The 7,500-nt window shown below is 36.0% G+C and overlaps 1 long non-coding RNA gene across 1 annotated transcript in view; it reads right to left on the reverse strand.

Moving 5' to 3' along the window:
• Nucleotides 1-2,775: 2,775 nt before the first annotated feature.
• LOC118761872 overlaps nt 2,776-7,500 on the reverse strand; it is a 16,285-nt gene continuing 11,560 nt past the window's right edge. Inside the window, exon 3 of the long non-coding RNA XR_004997699.1 lies at nt 2,776-2,930. This is a non-coding gene — a long non-coding RNA (uncharacterized LOC118761872). The remainder of the gene's footprint in view (nt 2,931-7,500) is intronic.

Genomic DNA, 7,500 nt, shown 5'->3' on the forward strand with positions numbered 1-7,500 from the left:
ACCAGTTTAGATATTTCTTTTGCAATTTCTTTTTTTTATAATTTTCATTTTACTTGTAACTACACCTTTTCTGTTTTAAAAGCCATAAAAATTCATTTTTGAATAGGTATTGTGTTCTGGAACGAACAGCCCAAGGAAAATCTAAGCTAAGAGCACTACGAAAACAAGGACGGGAAAAACGGAGAAATGGTTTACAAATACAAATGCAAGCAACAAGACATTAACAACAGGTGTCTTTCGACTAAGGACGAATTAAACTAAGTTGGCGTGTGTGGAAGTGAAGCCTTACAGCAGGGGCATAAGAGGAGACAGGCAACGGAAGGAATATAGTCGTTGCACGGATGGTATTTATGTGTGTATGTGTGTATGTATGTATGTATGTATGTAAGTATGTATGTATGTATGTATGTATGTATGTATATATGTATATAACTACATATACATATATATTTGTTGTAGCTTCATAGAAATATAATTGTATATGCACACATGTACACAAGCAAAATGAGGCTATTAAACTCTATCTGTCTATATTTCTGTCTGTGTGTCTCCCTCTCTCTCACACGCACAAAAACATGCACATACGCACGCGCACATGCATCCACGCATATCGTATGTATATAAGCATGTTTCTGAAATTTATCATATACATCAGTTTGTGATGATAGAAGAGTAACTGACTCACTGATGGGATTCGAAAATCTCCAAAATTATGTTCAATATTTTTTGTGTATTTGTGGGGGTATTATACATACATATATTACATACATGCGTTCATGCATAGATACCTACCTGCATGCATACTTAGATACATACATAAGTACTTACAACCTGCTATCATTCCTATAGAATACCTATGAGATGTCGGCAGTATACATGGTAATGAAATAACCAAGCGGAAGCAACGTAAGCGGAAAGCAAAATGTATAGAAAACATCAATGCTCTGCTCCACCATTTTGGATGGTTAACCACGATAACAAATTTTAAAGGAAAAAAACGAAGTTTACACCTGATCAATTACAACTTATGCAGAAATAATAAATCTCTACAGTGACTCGTCACGCCAAGCTGTTGAAGGGAAGCTAATATTTCTAAAAAACGAACTGAACTGAGCGAAAAATTTGGCTATCGTAAGAAACCTTTTAGTGAGTCAGTGCAAATGAGAAGTTTGCTTTCAATCTACAGCCATTATGTAGGGAAATGAGGAAGGAAAATATTACTATCAAGAAAAGGCCCTTCCCAAGAAGCTCTAGAATCATTCTGATCTAAAATCTAGAATGAAAAGAGGGATTTCAACCTTAATGCATCGATGATAAAATTAGTTACTAGAGTATACTGTACCAACATTGACAGCAAAAGGCAGGCACTTGTCCGGAAACTTTCACTTTAGTTGTTGGCAAACTGTAAGACTTGATTATGTGGGTTGGAGACCCACGAGCAGTGGTGTTCTTGAAACCCCAGTAATCTCAGTAATTTGTTCCGACCAGAGAAAGAGAGAAAAAGAGAAAGGAAGGAGAGAAAGACCGAGAGAAACAGAGAGAGGTAACATGAGAGAGACGGGGAGGAAGAGAGAGAGAAAGAAATAGTACAACTTCTGGCAGTTGAGTGTTCAGTTATCAGAGCTTACTATTAGTCTTTCAGCCTCTCCAAGATCTCTCATGTTATCTCTCTTTGTTTCTCTCGGTCTTTCTCTCCTTCCTCTCTCTTTTTCTCTCTTTCTCTAGTCCGAACAAATTACTGAGATTACTGAGGTTTCAAGATCACCACTGCTCGTGGGTCTCGAACCCACATAATCAAGCCAATATCTTCCAGATCCATATATAGTTACTCTTTTACCTGTTTAAGTCATTTGACTGCGGCCATGCTGGAGTAGCGCCTGAAAGCGTTTAGTCAACTACAGGACTTATTCTTTGTAAGCCTAGTATTTACTCCATCGGTCTCCTATGCTGGAGCGTTAATTTACGGGGACGTAAACACACCAACACCGGTTGTCAAGTGATGGTCGGGGCACAAACACAGACACAAAGACACACACACATATATGTATACACCCCCCACACACATATATATATATATATATATATACTGGATATATATATATATATTTATATAGGTAGTTCTTCATCTCAGTTGTCTAAGAGAATATCTAATCATTACTCTACATTTAGGCATATCAATAAACGTAACAATACAGAGCTTAGTAAATTAATCTGGTATCTAAAAGATCATAATATACGATTTAATTTGGAATGGAATATTCTCTCTATTTCTTTACCTTATGACAAAGTTAAATCTTTTTCCTCCCTTTGTAATAGTGAAATATTTTTTTTATCCTATTCTCAAAGAATTCCTTTGTAAATACCTTTATAGAACGCACTTACCGTTGCAAACATTGGAAGAAACATACCTTTTGTTCCTATAAGTAATTTCTACCATTCTATATAATTTGACCTTTGATTGTCTTCTTACATTTCACTTCCACTAAATATATCTAATTCCACGCTTTTAAGCTTTATTCTAATTCACCTATCGGTCTATATTTCTCCACTATTAGTTTTTCTGCTAATTTCTTTCTTTCTTCTCCTTCTCTTTCTATAAGCTACCTTTGACGTTATATCTGTTAATGATTTTAAAAAAACAACAACTTAATAGCGTTCCCTTCATCATATACGCAGTCATTCACCTTCGCAAGTGGGACCAAGTTAGAATTTTTTTCAGATCGAGTAGCCTATCCCACTCAAAAGATCCTGAATGAGGCTTGTTTAAGGATGTTTCCAGAGGTGAATGTTTCAAACCCCAAAGAATTCCTCTCAACACATAACTATGTTGCTCCCTCACTACTTCTACTCATAATCAGAGATGCACATATCGTCAGCCACCAAGAGACATGTTCGACTGGCTAAGGTCAAACGACTGACAAGCAGATCTTCTTCTTCTTCTTCTTTTCTCTTCTTCTTCTTCTTTTTCTTCTTCTTATTCTCTTCTTCTTTTTCTTCATCATCTTCTTCCATTATTGTTGGTGGTTGTTGTTGTGTTGTTATATATTATATTATTATTATTATTATTATTATATTATTATCTATTATTATATTATTATTATTATTTCTCATAATTTCAGAGTCTGGCGCAGATTTTAAGGCGTTCGCGACATGCGATTTCAGTGAGTCTGCCTTCCTAACTTGAAGGAAACGTGCATTCCAACAAAAATTCGAGCCGCGACTAATGGTCGACGAAAACCGTAGAAGCGAAGGCCCCAGCGGTAAAAGAAGAAAAATCAGTAGCTATAGTCATAGTAACAGCTGCGGTATTATTATTATTATTATTATTATTATTATTATTATTATCATTATCATTATTATTATTATTATTATTATTACTACTACTACTACTACTACTACTACTACTACTACTACTACTACTACTACTACTACTATATTTATTATTAGTAGTAGTAGAAATAGTAGAAGTAGTAGAAGTAGTAGTAGTAGTAGTAGTAGTAGTAGTAGTACTAGTAGTAGTTGAAGGTAGATGGAAGTAGGAGGGGAGTGTTATAGAATATGTAGTATGGGAGTGTGTAGATGTATATCGATGGAATGAGGAGTGCGGGGGGGGGCGACACGTGACACTTGTTCAGCCGAGCTTTGTTGCAACAATAGACAACAGCAGCCCCACTTCCTCACCTCCCATCTCTGTCTTCAACCATCGCTTCCTCATCACCATTACTACCACTACCATCACTACCACCAACATCTCCTCAACCACCCTCATCATCGTCGTCCCCACCACTACCACCACCACCACCACCACCACCACAAACATAACAATTACCATGACGATGACTTGCCACAACAACTCCACCAACACCACCACTATCACCACCAGCACCAGTACCACCATCATCATCATCATCATCATCATCATCATCATCATCATCATCAGCTGCAGCAGCAGCAGCAGCAGCAGCAGTACTAGCAAAAACGCTACCACTATCATTATCATCGCCACCATTCTTCATTAAGAAGAAAAACAATGAATAGATAATTAAAAAAATTTTAATGAAAGAAATGAAATAAGAAAACTTTGAGGAAAAGAAGAGAGGAAAAAAGAAGGAAAAAATAAGAAGGAAATTAAATGAGAAAAACAAATGTGAATGAGAGATGTAGGAAGGAAGGAGATATGTTTGGAATATGGAATAGAAAAGATTGAAGGAGAAAATATAGAAAGAGAGACGATGAAGAAAAGAAAGAGAGAATGAAGAGCTATAAAGAATGGCGACAGTGTGAAAGAGAGCTAGAGGAAAGGATAAAGAAAAGAAAGATAATGAAAGAAGGAATGAAGAATAATTGATGGGAAGAGTTGAATGACGAGTAGAATGAAAAAGTATTGAGAATATAATTTTGTGGAGAAGTGGGCAAAAGAAAAGGAAAAGATGCGAAATAAGATGGAGTAAAGAAAAGATAGAAAAAAAAATTAAATGACATATATAAAAGAGTTGGGAGGAAATAAAATGGACGAAACGAAACGAAAATCAGTGTTTTTTTTTTTAGAAAATGGCGGAAGTGGAAAAAAAAAGCAATGGAACGAAAGAAAGAAAAACTAAAAGAAAGAAAAAATGAACGAAAGTAGAAAGAAATCCAGAGAGAAATCAAATAAAGTAGGTGTGTGTATGTAGAGGGTGTGTAAAGGAGAGAAAGAGAGAGAAAAAGAGAGAGAGATGGTGAGTGAATTGATAACATTTTCTTAAGCCATTGACACAATGAATATCGTCTGTCTTGCAAACACCTCCTGGACACTAACGTACATTGTAATGGCTGCTGAGCAAAGATCTTCTCACCGGAAGTGACTGCCGTAGCAAATTAAACGTGCAATGAAATAGTTAGCTTGCAGCTAGTTAAGTTTGTTTACACTGCACTAGATATTTGTCTTTTTCTGGTTTTATAAGCCTATTGGGCCGTGATTTTTCAATTGGTCACCGTGTCTATATATGCGTGGTTATTGGTGATGTATGTGTGTGTGTGTGTGTGTGTGTGTGTGTGAGTGAGGGTGTCTAGTTGTACATAGTAGATGAGAAAATGTGCGTATATACATGATTGTGGTTTTACATTACATTTAAACACATTCACGCGCACGCGTAAACGCAGCCAAATATGTGTATAATGTGTGTATAGGTTTGAACCATTTGCGTGCGCACATGCAGGTTACATATGCACGTGTATGCATCTATACGTAAATAAGAACGTACACACACACTTACTTAAGTACATACCTAGATACATGTGTATGTATATCTTGTATATACATCCTCCGAGTGTGTGTGTGTGTGTGTGTGTGTGTGTGTGTGTGTGTGCATTTGTGTGTGTATTCTATTGTCAAAAGTTATTGAATTACGGTTTCGTGGGGTTTTTTTTCTTTTGTATCAAACCTTGTGAAATTTCTCATTTGTAATGGAAACGATTTCGCAGCAACAAATCAAGGTTGAAAAGGAAAGACACAAAAGTGATAAAAAGTGGTTTTAATGGCGAAAAAATGACATAAGATATATGATTTATTTATAAAGACTAACAAACACCATCCCCCACCCCCATCATAAAGAACAAAAATATTTTTGAACACATCGAAAAGTGTGATTAACTTTTCATCATTAGAGTTAAAATCGCCTTTTCTGATTCGTTTGTATGGTATACCAGGAATACTCACCTATTTAGATAAATAGCGTAATTAATTAATTGATTAATTAATAAGCTGACAACCATTTAAGCAAATATTTTCATGATCAAAGTTTTTGCGGTTCGATCTTATTTTAGCAACAGAGAGAGCGAGATGGATAGATAGATAGATAGATAGATAGATAGATAGATAGATAGAGATAGATAGATAGATAGATAGATAGATAGAAATGTAAATAGATAGATAGATAGACAGACAGATAGCCAGATTGATAGATAGAAAAGATAGATAGATAGATAGATAGATAGATAGATAGATAGATAGATAGATAGATAGATAGATAGATAGATGCAAAGAGAGGGAGAGAGAGAACGAGAGAGAGGGAGAGAATTTGTATCTGGTCTACTCATCCTATAGCAACATCGATGTTCTGCTATCAGACCGCATATTAAATGGAAAGATCCCAAAGAAGTTTTGCAGCATTTTATCTGTGTGTATGCTGGGAGTTCAAATTCTGCCGAGGTTCACTTTGCCTTTCATCATTTCGGGGTCGATAAATTAAGTACCAGTCGAGCATTTGAATCGATGTAATGAAATAGAAAAAAATTGGGACATTCTGCCCATAACAGAATGGAATATTTTAGTCAGCACAGGTTTCAAAGTGACTCAAGGGGCAAGAGTTTCGTTCATGCCACTCATCAAACTGGTTTCGATTAAAAGTAACATGAACGAAGATCTGGGTTCTTGAGTCACTTTGTGACTTCTGGCAATCATTTAATCAATCAATTCAATGATGCCATTGATATGAAAAGTCAATGAAAAATTAATGGCGCAGGAGGGGCAGTGTGGTAAGTAGCTTGCTTACACATGGTTCCGGGTTCAGCCCCACTGCGTGGCACCTTGGGCAAGTGTCTTCTACTGTAGCAAATCGACCCCAGGACTTATTCTTTGTAAGCTTAGTACTTATGCTATCAGTCTTCTACTATAGCCTCGGGCCGACCAAAGCCTTGTAAGTGGATTTGGTTGACGGAAACTGAAAGAAGCCCGTCGTATATATGTATATGTATATATATATATATATGTGTGTGTGTGTGTGTTTATGTCTGTGTATGTTCCCCCAACATCGCTTGATAACCGATGCTAGTGTGTTTACGTCACCGTAACTTAGCGGTTCGACAAAAGAAACCGATAGAATAAGTACTTGGCTTACAAATAATAAGTACTTGGCTTACAAATAATAAGTCCTTGGGTCGATTTGCTCGACTAAAGGCGGTGCTCCAGCATGGCTGCAGTCAAATGACTGAAACAAGTAAATTGTATAATTGAAGCGTGATGAATTGAAATGTAAAAATTTGAAACAAATAAACTAAAAAAAAACACCAATAATATAACTAAATAATATAAGTTACTGTTTAATAGTATTCTCCATTTCTCCATTAAAAATGGGAGACAACTTTGATTTTATTTCAGTCTTATGTCAACCTCCTCAGCAAAATTTCCCTCCCCATCAATCCCGCACACACAAACACATACACACACACACACTTACACACACGCATGCACATACATGTACCTGAGTCTGTGTGCATATGTATGTATGTATGTATGCATGCATGTATGTATGTATGTATGTATGCATGTATGTATGTATGTATGTATGTATGTATTATGCATGTATGTATGTATGTATGTATGCATGTATGTATGTATGTATGTATGTATGTATGTATGTATGTATGTATGCATGTATGTATGTCTCTGTGCTTTAATACACTTGTATACATGTGTGTATACTTGTCTGCGTGTGCGTTTAATACAACACACTTCTATGT

This window comes from Octopus sinensis, unplaced genomic scaffold (genome assembly GCF_006345805.1).
Source record: "Octopus sinensis unplaced genomic scaffold, ASM634580v1 Contig18244, whole genome shotgun sequence".
Lineage (NCBI taxonomy): Eukaryota > Metazoa > Mollusca > Cephalopoda > Octopoda > Octopodidae > Octopus > Octopus sinensis.